Here is a 19699-nt window from a genome sequence, read left to right as displayed (position 1 = left end):
ATCATGTAGAGTAAGCATAGCATGTTGCATAGAAAAATAAATCGCGTAGCATTTCCATAAGTATGGAGCATTACGCAGAAAAAGATCATGCATCATCATTGCAAGCACAAGCTAGTCTCAAGCCGTGGTTACCGTTTGAGAGGTGGTTTTACCAGAAGTAGAGGTGTTACTCCGAGGAGTTTGGCCTCATGATTTGATCAAAGGTATTTCCCCAGTAGTGCGATACTGGAGGAGTTTTTCCGTCGGGCAGAGATGGAAAGGTTACGCGATCAGCGCAATTCAGGCCGTGGTTACCGCTTGGGATTTGGTTTCGCCGGATGGTGAAGATGACACTCTGAGGAGTTTAGCATTGTGACGTTGGGTCAACGGTATTCCCCAGTAGTGCGATACTGGAGGAGATTTCTGTCGTGCGAGATGGAAGTTGCAAGGTGTTACTCCGAGGAGTTTAGCCTCATGATTGGATCAGAGATGTACCCCAGTAGTGCGATACTGGAGGAAATGTTTCCGTCGGATAGAGATGGAAATAAAATCAGAGGACGTTACGCGATCAGCGCGATTCAAGCCGTGGTTACCGCTTGAGGATTGGTTTTGCCGGACAGTGAAGACGATACTCCGAGGAGTTCAGCATTGTGAGTTTGGAGCAACAGTATTTCCCAGTCATCAATAAGTGTCTGGTCGAGCTTTCTTTGGTGTCAGTCAACATCATTGTTCGATGTCCTGTCAACATCATTGTTTGATGCCAGTCAACATCATTGTTCGATGTCCTGTCAACATCATTGTTTGATGCCTGTCAACATCATTGTTTGATGTCCTGTCAACATCCTTGTTTGATGCCTGTCAACATCATTGTTTGATGTCCTGTCAACATCCTTGTTTGATGCATGTCAACATCATTGTTTGATGTCCTGTCAACATCCTTGTTTGATGCCTGTCAACATCATTGTTTGATGTCCTGTCAACATCATTGTTTGATGTCCTGTCAACATCCTTGTTTGATGTCCTGTCAACATCCTTGTTTGATGCCTGTAAACATCAGTGTTCGATGTCCAGTAAACGTCGAGTTTCTTCCCAGTCATCAGTCAGTGTCTGGTTGAAAGTGTTACTCTGAGGAGTGTGGTACCATGACGTCAGATCAGCAGTGTCCCCCAGTAGTGCGATATTGGAGGAAATGTTTCCGTCGGACAGAGATGGAAATGATATCAGAAGACGTTACGCGATCAGCGCGATTCCGGGGTTAAAATGGAGAGAAGGAGATGTTGCGACATTTTCTGGAGATCGGGGTTCAATCAGAGAAGAGTATATGCTGAGGCATGTTCTGGGGTTCAAATGGAGAAAAGAAATGCTGAGGCATGTTCTGGGGTTCAAACGGAGAAAAGGAGATACTGAGGTATTTTCTGGGGTTCAAATGAAGATTGGAGTTGAAGATTGTATCCGGGATGAGGTCCTTAGGATTATCTTCTGTTCATGTGTCACCTTAGACTCTGGCTGAGGCCAATGGAGGTCGTTATAGGTGTCTTCTGAGGAAGAGATACACATGCTACCTTCCTTTGTGAAGGTATACCCTCTGATATGTCGCCATCAGAGTGGTGATTGGTGTTATTTCCGACGATTGCCAGCGGAGTTATCACAAGGAAAGAAGATTTCGGGGTTCAAATGCAGTGATCTGGGATCATTTGCGCGAAAGAAAAAATTCGGGGTTCAAGAAAAGCATAAAAAGAAGAGATATAATAATCCCCAGCGGATGTGGTGGTCAAGCCATGGTTATCCCTGTGTTACCATTTATTTTGGTATCCAGGTCGACGTTGTTGTTTCGGTATTCAAGCCGACTTTCTCCGTACCAGGCGGATTTTTTCTTCAAGATTGTGTTCTTTGCCGATTCTGACAGGCGTTGTTGATTATTTTCCCATCAGAGTGCAAATTGTTCGTCTGTTCTTAGTATTCAATCACTCTTCATCCTGATCATCTGAAAGCCGAGGCTGTTCATATCGACAGGTTCACAGTGGATTGAATAGGGGCAGCTGTAACACCTCAAAATTTGCCCTCTTCTCCTGGGACTAGCATAACATATTACATATCATTTTTAGGTCATTAGGCATTGCATATTGCATATCATGTGGTTACATTGTGCAAGTCATTCTCCCAAGTCTTGATCAGAAGATGAGAAAGTCAAAGTGCAAGCTAGGGTTTTATTGATTGATCATTGGCCATCTGAGGATTGGGCTATGAATTAGGGTTTCATGATTCTCAAAGGATATTGGTCTTCATCTTGATTGAAGTGATACATCATCATCATCATGGTTTGATTTCATCAAGTGTTGAAGCACATTCCTTGAGATTAGGGTTTTGACCACTGGTCAACCCTAATCAGGTGCATTGGGCCAATCAAGGCATGATCAGGAGATGGGGTCTATGATGTATAGGGGGATCAACATGTGATTGTATGGAGCTAATTGAGGCTAGGGTTTCACCCTTGAGCCATTTCATCAGAGAATTGGAGCTCAGATTGATCTATGCATGGCCAAATTCATCTATCAGTTGAAAAAGTCAACTGTGGTCAACTGTACATGATCTAATGGATTTGGAGGTGGAAATGAGTTGGATACACTTCATTCATGTTGGAACAAGTGTTATTTGACATCTCAAAGCTTAAGAATGAAGAAAATCAAGTCAGGACAAAAATTGCCAAAAATAGAAAGTGACTTGTAATGGAAGTTTCCAAAAATGGAAAGTTTTTGACCTCAAAATTGCATGTCCAAGGAAGCTTCAAATGAAAATTTGTTCAACATGAAAGTTGTAGATCTTGTTCTCACCTTTCCAAAAAGTCCAAGAACTTGAAGATCCCATGTATGGTTGGAAAATTATGGCTCAGTGAATTTCAAAAATGACCCATAATCAGGAGGCCATAACTTCCAAATGGATTGTCCAAATCGGGTGTTCTTTATATGCACAAACTCCATTTGACATGTACTTTCATGGTGCATAATTGGATTTTCTCAAAAATGGTCAATGCAAAAAGTCAAATTTCAACTGGACAGTTAAATGAACCAGGGGCAAAATTGTCCAACTTGTGAAATAATTGGAATTTTTGAGTGGGGATTTTTGCAACACTTCATAAATGGCATTTGAAACTTGTTGGAATATTCATAACATGGCTAGGCTTCATGGTTTGGAAAATGGCTTTTGAAATGAACTTGAATAATTGAATACATAACCATCACATGTGGAATTTCCAAAATACACATCCAATGAGCATAAGCCAAGTTGCAACAGCTCACACATGTCATTTTGAGAGTGTGTGAGCTGTCCATGAGCTGGCAATGAGCTGGCATATGAAGTTACATTTTTGACCTTGGTGTGAAAATGACATTTTCACTAATCATTTCCATTTGATTAATTAGCATGGTTAAGCATGGATTAAGCTGGCATATATATTCTTAATCATCATCAAATCATAACAGAAATCACAATTCCCCAAAATCAGATCAAAATTCTTCAAATTCTCTCAAATTCTTCAAGAACACAAAGGCCAAAAATCCAAAGAACTTTCTCAATTCTTGAACAATTGGTGAAATTCTTTTTGGTTCGATCTTGATCCATCATCTTTTTGAACTGTCTTTGGTATTCAACATCAAAAACCTTGCAAATCGCGACTGTCTAAGTTTGCTCCATCAATGGTGAATTGAGATTTTGTGCACTAGGAGCAAGATCAACCGAACCTGAGCCTTGTATTCTACTTCTTGAAGCTTGTTTTTCGACTGTTTCGCATCACAACACCTTGAAAGCTCCGATTCATCACTGCCTACAAATTAAGGTCAGGAATCGAATTTCACCTTTGCTTGATTGCTTATGTGCGTTTTAGAGACCGTTTCATGTAGAGCATTGTGATGTATTTAGTTTTAGGAATGGATGAACATGGAGGAAGTTAGGTCGATTAGAAGAAACGATGCAAAAACCTAATCCACTCGATTCGTAGAATATAGGAAGAATTGGTTGAAATCATTGTGATATTTGGACTCCTTGTTCTTAGACGGTTCTAACCATGTGTGGATTGTGGATTTTTGTGAAGTTTTGATGTTCGTCATGTTCATGCGTGTTCTTGGTATTGCTGGGCAAAAGTGATGATAAATAGCATGTTTGATCCGAAATTCTGTTTGAAAATTTGAATAGGATGTTTCCCGCGGTACTGTTCATGTAATTACAGATATGCCATTAATGAAATCCATTTAATTAATTTAATTCTAAATAAATTAGTAAAAATCATTTCAACCTTAAAAAATTCACAAAAAATATTTTAAAAGTCAGAAAAATGTGAGGATTTTTTCTATGAACTCCAAATTCCCTGTAGAATTTTGTTGATCTATTTTTAGAAGTTGTGCTTGGAGAAAATTAGGTTTGACCTAGGGTTATTTGACATGTATGCAATTTTGACACATTTTTCCATTCCTATTGTGAAATACTCATGCCTTGAAATAAATGCTTGAAAATTTTTGTGGTGATTATAGACATGCCAAAGGTGATTTACATGTACATTTTGTGAATTTTGGATACCTGTGGATTGAGTTATGAATTTTTGAATCTAGGTGTGACAATTTGTGTCACACCTAGTTAGGTCATCTTGCTGGATTTATTTTCATGACCTAGACTTGTTAGAATGATGTGAAATTTTGCATGGATGTTCATTGACATGTTAAGATGCTATGTGTATTTTTCTGGAATTTTATGTGGCATTTTCAAATTGATTGGTATTTTTCATCTCTGTTGGTCAAATGTGCAAGCTTGTGTGACATATGTTGGGATATCTTATGTGAAATGCTCATAGGGTATTGAATGATGATGAAATTTGGTATGATGGTTGTAGACACATTGTGGGACATCCCTGTTTTGGTCCCATCCATTTCTTTATTGTTTTCATTGACTTATGGATTTTTGAAGTGAATGCATGTGTTGATGTTGTGATTTGGCTCATATAATTGTGTCTGTTTTTCTTGATTTTCATTGACATAGTTCCTTTTGTCCAATTGAGCTAAAATTTGACATGCTAGACCTTGAATATGTCCTGTTTAGGTGTAAATTATTTGAGGATTTTTGGAATTGTTTTGATGTGGAATTGAATGCAATAGTTCTGTTTGGATGTTTGGTGTTATGTTTGACCTAGTTTGGTTTGTTTTGTGCATAAAATGAATATGGTGAATGATATAAACATGGGATCAATTGCCTTGGCTTTCTATTTGTGTTAATTTGAGTTTGGTTGGAGATTGCTTGCTGTTTAGACATTTTTGTCACCTTTGGACCCTAGGCTTGGCCTAGTGGTCTAGTTTCTAACATTTGATTGATTTTTCAGGATGAAAAGGTGCAATGTGTATGGAGATTGAATCAAGTTAATTCAAATGAGTTTGGTTGATGTTTGTACACTAACATGACTTGGTTTTGTAGGTTATGAAGCTTGAGCTTGAGCTTTGAGCTTGCTTTGTTGTGCATTAGTTTGTATAGTCTGACTGATTAACATTTGCTGTTTATTGTTGTCTGTCTGAGTGCTGATGATACTTGACTGTTTTCAGGTACATTTAGTTGCTTACAGTTCTCTAAAAACTTGCTTGCTGCTGCTTGGTTTTTAAACCACTTGAGGTAGGACTTCTATTCTTCATGTAGTCTGGAGACCCGGTCTGTTATTTGGCCGGGCAAACTGTCTGAAGTCCTCCTTAAGAGGCGATGCTTGTGATTGTTTAATATTGTGCCTAAGCAGGTGAAGTCCTCTATGAGGCAATTGGTGGAAGTTAGGGATATGCAATCTATCCCCCACTATTCTGTGTGTCGTCCCTTTGCTCGCACTGCTGTGTGTTGATGCATTGGGACACAAACCCAAGATCTCGTGTTGTTGCACAATCGAGTCAGAGTCTTTGAGCGTAGAAGGGTCCCTCCATTCTGGACCCACGCTCCTTTGTCAGAAGCTCTCCCTGGTCAGGGATAAGAGCTGTGAGGTCTCATCCTCACTTCACCTCTCATCTGCTTCACCTTAGCCTCGTAATGGCAAGGTTAAGAGCGCCACCACCCATGTACAGATGAATTGCTTCGGCAGTTACACCTATTGATTGAGCCCATTTGTTTGGTTATAGTGCGTGCTATGTGGATATCTGTTTGAGATGCTTTTTCTCATTTGATGTATGCTTGAATTATTTTGTATGCTTGTATGCTTGCTTCTTTCCTGGATAGGAGTAGTTTGCTTATGCAAGTAGGATAGAAAACTGAACGTAGGGTAACGATGCATGACAACACTAGGCTCGAGTCCAGCTCCCTGGTAGTGTGTCTTCCCCTGGTTTCTGGCTAGTAATTCAGTCCCTTTAGGGGGAACTACATCGCCCTGATCCTTGTTCCGGACGAGGTATGTAGGCAGGTGGTCGTGCGAGACCACTCCGGGCAACCTTTTTCTTTTTGTGTGTGTTTGCTTGTTATCTTCTTGTGTATGTTTGGGTTCGGATGTTGACGTAAGCCCAGTGATTGGCGGTCGGGCTCCACGTTTGCCGTTTGTGCGTGTTTTGGTTCGGATGCTGACGTAATTCCATCGAGTGGTTGTCAGGCTCCATGTTTGCCATCTGTTTGTATGTTTTGTGTTGTTTGGCGTGCGTAAGCCGAACTACAGTGGCTCTGATTCTTGTTCCAGACAAGATATGTAGGCATAGGATGCGACGTCCTATCGAGCTCCCTTCTCTTAACCCCACCTGCGTTCCCTGTGTGTGTGTGTGATGTTTAGCAACCTATTCTTATTTTAGAACGTGGATCCCGTCGAGTACGACGGACGTGAGGGGTGCTAATACCTTCCCCTTGCGTAACCGACTCCCTTACCCTTTCTCTTTGGTCGCAAGACCATTTCCTTTCCAGGTTTCTCTGAGCGTTTCCTTTCCCTATTTTGGGATAAATAACGCGCAGTGGCGGCTCTGTGTTGTGTTTTTTATTTCAGCCCGCCGGTTGTTTTTTCGCGGATGCGACACTAACCGATGACAAATTCTCTCTCCGACGGTTTTCTATCTAGTTTTCGATAGATGTAATTACTACCCTTTTTGTTTAGTTGTTATATCCTTGATATGTTAATCCTAACCGATGACGGGTATCCTCCTTGACATTTTCAGGCAAGTCTATCCTTGATATGTTCATCTTAACCGATGATGGATTTTCTTCCCTGTTGAGTTTATCCTTGATATGTTCATCCTAACCGATGACGGATACTCTCACCCTTGGTCTTCTACCCAGTAACTGGTAGATGTAAATCCTATTTTCCACAGTTTTCCCCAACAAGGCTTTTCTTACCCAGTAACCGGTAACGAATACTCCCTCATGGCGGTTTCCTCAGCGAGTCATCCTTGATATGTTCATCTTAATCGATGACGGATGTCCTCTCTGTCAGACTTTTATTATCTCCTTACCCAGTAATAGGTAGTAGATAATAGATTTTTGCTCCTCCTGTGTTGAAGTTTATTTCTTCCCCAGTTGAGTTGAGTGTGCATTTCCTTAGTGAAATCGTTGTTCCCCTGCATGAGTCGAGTATTTCAGTTTTATCCTGACTTATTCGTATCCCCTGCAGATGTTGTTTTTCCCCGACCGAGTCTTTCCATTTTTATATGGATTTCCTCGAGTCCCCCAGTAGTTTTAAGTCGTAGCCTGGCCTACACATAAGTCCTTTTTATCCCCTCAGAGTCTCCGTCTCCCCAATGAGTTTTCCTTACGAAATGCATTATGCTCATGAGGATGTTTGGTCCCTCTGATTTCTTTTCCTTTGTGGCAGTATTTCCCCTCAAAGAATTTACTTTTGCATTCATATCGTATGCATCATGAGGTCTCTTAGGGACCAAAATTTATTTCTATATGTTGTTATTTAAGCCCATTCTACTGAGTCGACATGAAGATTTTAACCTTCGCCTCCTCAGTTAGAATGTCCTTAAATAGGGGCAGCTGTAAGACCCCAATTTTGACCCTAAGATCCATCATGTAATTCCATCATAAGCATTAGCATTGGGATCATAACTTGGCATCCTCCTTACCCCTTTTTCATTGGGTTTGTTTTGGGAGAGATCACCAAGCACCATGTGATTGTATCATACTTGTATTTTATCATTTCACTAACAAAAATACCAAAAATATGTTTTTGAATTTGTCTAACTCTTTTGTAGGAAGGGCATGATTCCATTGATTCATCAAGTTCACATCTAGGGTTTGAGACCCTCATGAACAAAGAGCAGAACCAAGAATTGATTCAATAATGGTTATGAACATCATATATGAGTCCCAATGATCTCTACATGTTATATTTATCAAGTTTTCTTCAAGAGTTTGAGGATGATTTGTCTTGGAAACCCTAGTTTGACTAGGTGTCTGGAGTAACTTCTCCAATAAACTATCTCACCAATTGATCAAATTTCTCAAGGGACACTTCAAAATTCATCATCTTATGCATATATTATCTACCATGAGCCAAGAAAGTCAAGAGAATTGGAATTTAGCAAGATGGTTGATGGTGGTTGGCCAGATGAATTCATCTGATCAAAATTGGGACTCCCTAGACCCTATCTCCTACAATTTTCACCATATAAAAATAATTCCAAGAGAAAACTTACTCTAAATGAAATACAAACAACTTTCATGTTGAGACCTAGAGCTAGTTTTTCTTGGAAAATCATTTTCTATGTTGAAACATTATAGGTCATTTTGTCTAAACCCTAATTTGAAAGTCAACTTCCCAAGGCCATAACTTGCTCAATTTTTATGAGATGAAATAATTACAAGTTGAAAAATCAAACTCAATGTGTCTACTTCAACTTTTATATTTGGAGTGGGATCTAATTCAACTTTTTTGAGCATGTGATACGAGGTTACATTATAGGTCACTTTTGACCTATACCATTTGTCGCACCTCGAAAAATGGGGATACGACTTTAAAGCGAAGCGCGGTCGCACGCTCGCAATGATGGACTGAACAGAGTCGCCACCAAACTTTATTTATTCCTAAAAAGGAAAAAGGAAATATCGATAAAACCCAAGACAAAACGACAATGATTATGGTCGTCGCAACCAATATCAAGGTTCGGGAGTCGGTTACGCAAGGGGAAGGTATTAGCACCCCTCACGTCCGTTGTATTCAACGGGAACCGTTTAGTTAGTTTCATTTTGAATGTTAGCTTATGTTAGTCTTCTCAAGTTATAATGAGGGAGAGAAAGAATAGAAGAGAGAAGAAATGTTTTTCGATTTTTGACGAAGGACTAAACCTAAGTTTTTTATTAGTGGGCCTGACAAGATTTACAAATCCTGCTCCTACGTATCTCAAAAGAGAAATCAAGGCTTACGTAGTTCTGGGTAGAAAATGTTTGTTTGTTGGTCGATTTTAGCGAAAGCTATATTGTATTAATCGACAAAAACATTGTTTTACCCAAAACAGATGAGGAGTGGACGCATACCACACATCGAACGGATTTATAAATCTACATTCGGAAAAGCGTCACTTATCTCGACTCAACAATTATGGCCGAAACATTGTTTTGCATCACCTTAAGACAATATATCTTTCATTTATGAAAAAGGTTTTTAATTAATCGCACGACGGCAAGAACGAGTTTGATTAGTTGGATTTATTTTGAGTGATGGCGAGAACTTGGAATAGCGAGATATCCATCTCGAATCCTAGTCTCAGGAGTGCACGGTATACACCATGTTCCATTTCCATCTTTATTGGTGAAAAGTGTTTAATAAAGATTAAGTATTTTAAGGTTTGATTGAGAAAGGGTTTGAAGAAACCGCATTGACATTTTTAGACAATGGCGAGAGCTAAGATAAGCAAGGCATCCACCTTGAATCTTAATCTCAAGAGTGCACGGTATACACCCTGTTCCATTTCCATCTTTATTGAAAAGGTGTTGAATAAGGATTAAGTATTTTTTTGAGTTTGAAAGACGGATATTTGAGAATGAGGCATAAGCCCTAAGATCAAAAATTCAGGGTTCCACTGGAATGCTAGATTCTAATGGTCCTTTTTCAATCGAAATATTTAAGAGAATTATTTGGACAACGAACACTTGATGAGAATCAACTATTCAAAGGGTTACGCCAGAATGCTTGATCCCAACGGTCCTTTTCTTTGTCCAAGTTAATTATTGAGTGTTTTAAGAATGAAGAAAAAAGAATGAACGGTTAATCCAAAACGTGAAGCTCGGGACGGATTACTCGAGGGTTCCCACCGGAATGCGAAATTCGAATGGTCCTCTTCTTTCGTGTTTTAAAAAAAAGAATTTAATCGGGTTGTAAAGATAGTTTGAAAATAAAATTATATTATAGGGATAAAATTAATTTTACAATTTTTATATGTATATCGAATTAATTTTATAGATATAATCGAGTTCCCACCAGAATGCTAGATTCTAATGGGAGGAAAAGAAATTAAATGTCAAAACTATGGAAAGTTAGTGAAATTTAAATTGAAAATATTAGTGAATTTGAATATAATTATTTACATGTGTAAAAGTATGAACATAGATGTTAATAACCTGATTAAATTAATTAACGCATGAAAATCGACTAACCATACCAAATCCCAAATCAAAAAATCAATAATTAAGAAAAATCTAAAAAAACTAAACATTTAAAATCTAACAACTAATTAACAATTAAATTAAATTAATCAAATAAAATATTTAAAGAAAAATAAATAGTAGAAGTTATGAAATAGCAAGCATAAAAATATGAAAGATATGCTACTCCTAAGTATCGAACTCACCCCACTAAAGAAAATGAAACTACCTTCTCTCCACTAGACCACTTATGGTTATTTATTACTTTAATAATAATTTGAATATATGAACCAGAATGGATTAACATAGAAAATTAAAATAAAAAAACTAGATGAGGTGGTCTGTTGGTGGACAACTAATTAAGGAATCCAAAAGGTAACCCTAGCCGCTTGGCTGTTGGGTTTTTCAAAAAAAAATTATGGATTGGGAACACTAAACAACATACTAAAAATTAAAGGAAACGGCAAGGAAAACCAAAGGGTAAGTGGTCTTTAATTATGTTTTAAATGCTATTTCCTAAAAACAAATAAAAGAAAATTGAAACAGAGACACGTGAACACAAATCGTTCGTCTTCTTCACGAAGACTCCCTCTAGTTCCCTCAACCTCTCGCGTCTTCAATCAGTCTCTCTCACCCTCGCGCCTCTCAAACTTCCACTCTCTCATCATCTCTCAGTCGCTCATACTCTCTACTCTCACTATACATGCAAAAATCCATGGCATTTAAGAGATTCAAACAAATAAAGCTCACCTTCGGTGGTGGTTTGGTGGTGACGGTGAGGTTTGGATTTGCCTTCTTTACCTCACAGTTTCCTCTTTGAGGTTCTTCTCTTTCGCCGTTTCAATCTAGGTTTTTCACCGTTTTCGAATTAGGGTTTTCGTGGCCGCCCAGATTTTAGGTTTTTTCCTGTTTTTTTTTCCTTCCTCGTTCGCCTCCGCTTCGCCTCTTTTATACTCACTACCTTAGGGTTTCAGATTGGCCAATGGATATCAAAAGGGGTTTCTGCGAAATCCCTTTAGGGTTGTCAGATTTTGGTCGCCCTATTTGATGTTAAATCGGAAACGGTAATATGAACCTAGCTTTCTTCCTCTAATTTTGTCTTAATTCTCTTTTGGGACATTTTTTGAAATTTTACCGCTGCTAATTTACTTTGTTTTTACTGCAGTGAAGATTGGGGAAAATTCATGGGTAGTTTGATGTTGAACACGCTCATGAGGTGAAAAGTAGCATGGCCTCTGGTTTAACGCTTCTGATATGTATTGTGTCTGTTTTGGTTTTTTCGATTCCAATTGGCTTTGTTCATACCGTACAAGTTAACCATTTGCCTTTTATTGTTTGTTGCAGATTCAAGTCCATGACATGGTTGATGGTAGGTTTTGATGCAGGTTGTGCCTTGCCAAAGCTTATGTGCAGAAGGCTGTGTTCTATAATGCTTCATGTGTTCAGTCTTGATTTATGCACTGGTTTAATTCTTGGTCATGTGTGTGGAGTATTATCGTTGCAAACTTGTAGTGGTATGGTTCTGCAGTATCATTGCTCTAGGCCATTTGCAACATGATGATCCATGTGCATTGCTTGTTCTTGATTTTACTCAATTATTGGTTGGTACTGGTTGCACTGCTGTTATGGCATGGTATTATCGCAGCTTTGGTTATGAAGATTTGAGGTTTAAAAGTTGTCATCAAAGTTTGTTATTTCTATTGGTTTTTTGTTTCAATTGTCGGGTGCTTCCAAGAGCTAGTGAGGATGAAGAAGTTCCCGTCGTGATTAGCGAGGTTGTCGTTCTTATATACTCTCGGTTTTATCTCATTTTGTTAGTTTTTTCTTTCACAGTTTATTATTCTGTTTTGGATATTGCAGTAGGTTTGAAATCCGTAGAATCAGTTATGCATTGATTGAACCGAATATTGAAATGTGTCGTGGCTATTTGTTAATACTTTTAAGATTTATGACTTATGCTGAAGTTGTCTAGGTGTTGGTGAAATAGGATATTATTGCTTGATACTCATTATGCAAATGTTAGTAAAAACTGTTAGCAAGTTGGCCGAATGTGATGCTATTATTTGAGAGAGAAATTGATGCACAAATTTCTACCTTTTAGCCTTTTTAAACATCCCATGAAGTGGTTTGGTTCACTGGTTTTTTATACTTTGGGTGCAGGTTAACCGCTTGGATGCGAGTTGCTTAGTTCGGGGCTTGCTTGGAATCTTGGATGATAAAATGCAATGGAGTTGTTTCGGACTTTGTCGCATTGGCTCATGTTGTGTAATAGTAGAAATGTATGAGATTATTGAATTTGAAGTGTGATGAAATGGTTGTAATGGTTATGTAGTTTATGAAATGTATGTGGTAATGTTACCTTGTAACCTTGGATTAGAAATTGTAGTGGTTGTATAATGGTATTGGTTTAGAAATGAACATGTAATTAGGTTTTGGCTGTAATTTGAACTTGATTGAAGTGATTGTAAAGAATAAGAATGGTTGTAACTTGGTTTATGGAAATGGATATTTGGTTATAAAAATGGATATGGATTTTAGAAATAATCCAAGACTCATCTAAATGTCAATTTAAAATCAAAAAACCAATAAAACCAATTGAAATCAAATTAATCTATAATTTTTTAAAATTAATTTGATATCAATTCTAACATTTATTTGAAAATTAAAATCAATTAAAGTTTGAATCATTAGTAAAAAAAACAATTAAGATTAAATTGAAATTTGAAATTAGACTTAATTTGAAATTAAAATCAAATTGAAAATTAAAAAGTCAAATAACTTAAATCAGAATCCATTTGGTAATTAAAAGCACCATGATCGAAAAAGCCTAGATAATGACCAATGTTTATCAAAATCGAGACAATATGGATTTGGGAATGGACGGTTGACTTTGGTCAACTAATTGACCAGAAAGTCAACGATTGACCTCAGACGTGAATTAGGGTTTATATTAAAATGAATGCATGATGCATAGTGGATGAATGCAGATGGATCTAAAATCGGGGTATGACAGTTGCCCCTATTTAAGTATCTTCAACTAGAGAATATGAAGCAGGACACTCTTCATATGATCATAGTGGGAGATAGTTAAATACTAAGAAGATCTGGATTTTGATCCTGAATCCCTATGACATGATACGATATGATATGCGCTGATGCAAGATTCTCTTTTTTGTAATTTTTATCTGCTAGGGATATGGTGAACCCTTAACAGGAGATGCTACTAGACAAACCAAACTGTGGGGAATGCTGATGGTCCACAGGGAGACAGACAAATGGTAAAAAAAAACAACTCGCCGGGGAAAACAATCCTGCTGGAGAGTCAGACACACACCGGGGAGTACTCAAAGTGAAATTTGATAAACGACACTTAGAATACAAGAGATTTCGGTAGTAAGTTTACATATGACTTACTAAACCCGAATATGAAAAATTCTACAACAGGTTCATATATGACCTGATAACACTGAAACAATCATAGAGAAAGACTCTTCAAAATAGGTTCATATATGACGTGATAATACTGGAATAAAGCTCAACAACAGGTTCATATATGACCTGACAATGCTGGGGAATATCAAGAACTTGGTAATACTGGAATAAAGCTCAACAACAGGTTCATATATGACCTGACAATGCTGAAACAATCATAGAGAAAGATTCTCCAAAACAGGTTCATATATGACCTGATACTGAAATAAAGCTCAACAACAGGTTCATATATGACCTGACAATGCTCAACAACAGGTTCATATATGACCTAAATAAAGCTCAACAACAGGTTCATATATGACCTAACTAAAGCTCAACAACAGGTTCATATATGACCTGACAATGCTCAACAACAGGTTCATATATGACCTAAATAAAGCTCAACAACAGGTTCATATATGACCTAACTAAAGCTCAACAACAGGTTCATATATGACCTGACAATGGAATAAAGTTCAACAACAGGTTCATATATGACCTGAATAGCACTGAACAACAGGTTCATATATGACCTGATAATGGAATAAAGTTCAACAACAGGTTCATATATGACCTGAATAACACTGAACAACAGGTTCATATATGACCTGATAATGGAATAAAGCTCAACAACAAGTTCATATATGACCTGAATAGCACTGAACAACAGGTTCATATATGACCCGATAATGGAATAAAGTTCAACAATAGGTTCATATATGACCTGAATAGCACTGAACAACAGGTTCATATATGACCTGATAATGGAATAAAGTTCAACAACAGGTTCATATATGACCTGAATAGCACTGAACAACAGGTTCATATATGACCTGATAATGGAATAAAGTTCAACAACAGGTTCATATATGACTTGAATAGCACTGAACAACAGGTTCATATATGACCTGATAATGGAATAAAGTTCAACAACAGATTCATATATGACCTGAATAGCACTGAACAACAGGTTCATATATGACCTGACAATGCTCAACAACAATTGGACTCTTAACCGTAAGTAATGGATTATAACCAACTTTTAACGGATTTTGCCAACAACAATTGGGCTTGAAAATAACTGCAAAAACCGGATGTTGGTTTAAGGGCACCAAAGACAAACTGGAATTAGAGGTCAAAGGATATAGGATCAACAACAAGACCTAGGTCAATGCAAAATGAGCACGAAGTACATTTCGGCTATGCATGATTTGGATTTTTTTTATGCATGATATATGAATGATCATGATATGAAAATGCTGACACTTGAGTGGACTGGGAGTTGTAGAGGCTATTTACAGAGATTCTGATTCCTCAACACCAATAACTCAAACCCGTACAATTAACAGGCGTATCCAAAGGAGAATCTATTATGATTGACAGTTATAAATAACCAAAGTCCATCTTTCCAGAGGATTAATAAGTTGTGTTCCATGGAGATTTTTGTTGGTAATCTAGAAATATTTATGCAACCTTGAGACTTTCGGGAAAACAAAAGATTTTCCTTTGATTTTCACATATATCAAAGTAATTTTGTTCCTTTTACTAAATTTCAAAAAAAAAATCAAGTTTCAAAATTTCATTATTAACAAATAAATGACACTTGGCATAACAAAGAAAAGCGTAAAAGAACATAATTAACAATGATTGGGAAAACTGGTATTTCATTCAAGAATGGTAGCACGCAAATGGCGTAGCTCCATAGAATGTTACAATTTTTTTTGGAAAATGGCAATAAGGAAAGGTTTACGTTGAATTTAGTGACCACTAACATCCCTAATAGATATGATTCTCCCTAAAACCTTGCTTCTAAGGGGAGTAACTGGATTGATCTTCCGCCTCAGATTCTTCGGTGTTAATCAGTAACAACTGATGCAGTTTATGCCTCGTGCCCCTAACTTTTGCCTGGATCGCCCTTTCAGGTTTTCAATCCACCGGGACGCTCCTTTTTGCCTAAGTCGCCTTTTCAGGTTTTCAAATTAGCGAGCTACCATTTTTTTTATTCATCCCTAACTTTTGCCTGGACCGCCCTTACGAGTTTTCAGTCCACCGGGATACCCTTTTTTTGCCTAAATCACCCTTTCAGGTTTTCGATTTAGCGGGTTTTTATTAGGCGTAATATTTTTTAACTGCATCAGAGTTCACGGGGTGTGAGAGCTCTTCATCATCCATAGTTGTGAGACTCAAGGCACCTCCGGAGAAGGCTTTCTTCACAACATATGGGCCTTCATAATTGGGAGTCCACTTCCCACGTGAGTCCTTGTGTATTGGCAAGATCTTCTTAAGCACGAGGTCTCCTTCTCTGAATTCCCGAACACGTACTTTCTTGTCAAAAGCCCTTTTAAGCCGTTTTTGGTATAACTGTCAATGGCACAAAGAAGTCATTCGCTTCTCATCTATGAGGTTTAACTGATCAAATCTATTTTGAATCCACTCAGCCTCTTCTAGCTTGGTCTCCATCAAGATTCTCATTGAAGGTATCTCCACTTCAATTGGGAGAACTGCTTCCATCCCATATACCAAAGAGAACGGGGTTGCCCCTATTGAAGTGCGGACGGAAGTCCGGTATCCATGCAGTGCGAAGGGTAGCATTTCATGCCAATCCTTATAGGTTTTCACCATTTTTTGCAGGATTTTCTTGATGTTTTTATTAGCGGCTTCAATAGCGCCATTCATCTTTGGACGATATGGTGAAGAGTTATGGTGCTCAATCTTGAAGCTCTCGCATAATTCTTTCATGGTCTTATTGTTCATATTCGTCCCATTATCTCTGATGATCCGGCTTGGAACTCCATAACGGCAAATGATCTCTTTCTTGAGGAACCGTGCAACCACTTCTTTTGTCACATTAGCATAAGAGGCGGCTTCTACCCATTTGGTAAAATAATCAATAGCAACCAGGATGAAGAGGTGACCATTGGAAGCTTTAGGCTCGATGGCGCCAATCATGTCGATGCCCCACATTGAGAAAGGCCAAGGTGACGTCAAAATGTTTAGTAGGGTCGGGGGCACGTGTACCTTGTCAGCATAGATTTGGCATTTATGACACTTTCTAGCATAATTGAAGCAGTCGCATTCCATGGTCAACCAGTAATAACCACCTCTCAAAATCTTCTTGGCCATGGCATGCCCATTGGCATGAGTTCCAAAGGATCCTTCATGAATCTCCTTGATCAATAGGTCCGCTTCACGTCCATCCACGCATCTGAGCAGAATCATGTCGTGGTTTCTCTTGTATAACACACCATTGCTTAAGAAGAATTTAGATGCTAACTTCCTCAATGTTTTCTTGTTAATGGCCGTTGCATCTGTTGGATATTCTTGATTTTTCAAAAAGCATTTGATGTCGTGAAACCAGGGTTTACCATCGGCTTCCTCTTCAACCGACTGGCAGTAGGCAAGCTCAACTTTCCGCTCGACCTAAATGAGAGGCGCTTCATTATGGAATCTAACTTGGTACATTGAAGCCAACATAGCCAGAGCATCAGCAATTTGATTCTCAGTTCTCGGGATATGACGGAAAGTGATTTCGTCAAAGTATTTTATTAGTTCCATGACATAGGCACGATAGGGGATCAACTTTGCATCACGGGTTTCCCATTCGCCCTTGACTTGGTATATCACCAAGGCTGAGTCTCCACATACTTCAAGGATTTTGATTCGGAGATCAATTGCTGCTTCAATGCCTAGGATGCACGCCTCATATTCTGCTATATTGTTCGTGCAATCAAAACACAACCTTGCTGTGAAAGGAGTGTATCCACCATTCGATAATAGAACAGCTCCTACGCCATGCCCCATGTAATTGGAGGAACCATCGAACATGAGCTTCCACCGAGATCCGGGTTCAGGTCCTTCATCAAGTCCTGGGATTTCACAATCTTTTACTACCACAATGTCTTCATCATGGAAGTCAAACTTCAACGACTGGTAATCTTCAACGGGCTGGTTTTCCAAGTAATCAGACAACACGCTTCCTTTGATGGCTTTCTGAGATACATATTGGATGTCATACTCAGATAATAACATCTGCCAACGGGCGAGTCTTCCAGTCAAAGCAGGCTTTTCGAAGATATACTTTATTGGATCCATTTTTGAGATCAACAAGGTAGTGTGGCAAATCATGTATTGTCTTAGACGACGAGCGGCCCATGCTAAAGCACAACAAGTTTTCTCCAAGAGTGAATATCGGGTTTCACAATCGGTAAATCTCTTACTTAGATAGTAGATAACATGCTCTTTTCGGGCCAGTTTCATCATTTTGTCCCAGCACACATCCCATTGACTTTTCAAGCACAGTTAGATACATAAAGAGTGGTTTCCCCTGAACAGGTGGAATTAGAATAGGGGGCTCTTGCAGGTATTGTCCGATTTTCTCAAAAGCCATTTGGCAGTCAGAGTTCCATTCGACTGCTTGATCTTTTTTGAGCAACTTGAATATAGGTTCACACGTAGCAGTCATATGAGATATAAACCTGGAGATATAGTTCAAACGTCCCAGGAATCCTCTAACTTCTTTCTCTGTACGTGGAGCAGGCATTTCTTGTATTGCTCTAACCTTGTCTGGATCTACCTTAATTCCTCGTTGACTAACAATGAAACCAAGCAACTTTCCAGATCAGACACCGAAGGTGCATTTAGCAGGATTCAGCCGTAGTCGAAATTTCCGAAGACGCTCAAATAGCTTTTGCAAGTGGTCTATATGATCCTCTTCACTCTGGGATTTCGCTATCATGTCATCCACGTAAACCTCAATTTCCTTATGCATCATGTCATGGAAAAGAGTGACCATTGCTCTTTGGTAAGTTGCCCCAGCATTTTTGAGACCGAATGGCATTACCTTGTAGCAAAATGTTCCCCAAGGGGTGATGAATGTGGTCTTTTCCATGTCCTCTGGATCCATCTTAATTTGATTGTAACCCGAGAATCCGTCCATAAAGGAGAAGACCACGAACTTAGCAGTGTTGTCTACCAGAGTGTCAATATGTGGCAGGGGGAAGTCGTCCTTTGGACTGGCTTTGTTTAGATCCCTATAATCAACACACATCCTGACCTTGCCATCCTTCTTGGGTACAGGTACAATATTAGCTACCCATTAGGGGTACTTTGCAACTGCTAGAAAACCGACATCAAATTGACGTTTCACCTCGTCACAAATCTTTAGAGCCATGTCGGGTCTTGCTCTTCGGAACTTCTGCTTTACTGGCGGACAATCTGGCTGTAGTGGTAGCTTGTGGACAACAATGTCAGTATCTAAACCTGGCATATCCTGATACGACCAAGCAAATACATCTACATATTCTTGTAGCAACTCGATCAATCTTTCTTTGATGCTTGTCCCAAGTGTAGTCCCAACTTTGACCTCTTTCTTGTCTTCCTCAGTGCCAAGGTTGATTGTTTCCACTGGTTCTTGGTGCGGCTGAAGGGCCTTTGACTCGTGCTCGAGCATCCTTTCCAATTCTTCAGGGAAATCACAATCTTCCTCACTATCCTCTTCCGCTTGGTAGATGGGGAGTTCAAAGTTATAGGAAGTAGTGGGGTCATCGAATTCAACTGGTTTATTGATTATTCTGCATGTTTTTTAATGATGGTTTTTTTTAGAAAAATGGAAATAAAATGCAAAAGAAATAAAAAATATTTTTGTAGTTTTTGAAAGGATTGCCATTTTAAGGAAAGA

The sequence above is a fragment of the Lathyrus oleraceus genome, chromosome 3, assembly GCF_024323335.1.
Source record: "Lathyrus oleraceus cultivar Zhongwan6 chromosome 3, CAAS_Psat_ZW6_1.0, whole genome shotgun sequence".
NCBI classification, from domain to species: domain Eukaryota; kingdom Viridiplantae; phylum Streptophyta; class Magnoliopsida; order Fabales; family Fabaceae; genus Lathyrus; species Lathyrus oleraceus.
The sequence above is the reverse complement of the archived record's forward strand: the minus strand, read 5'-3'. Positions refer to the sequence as shown.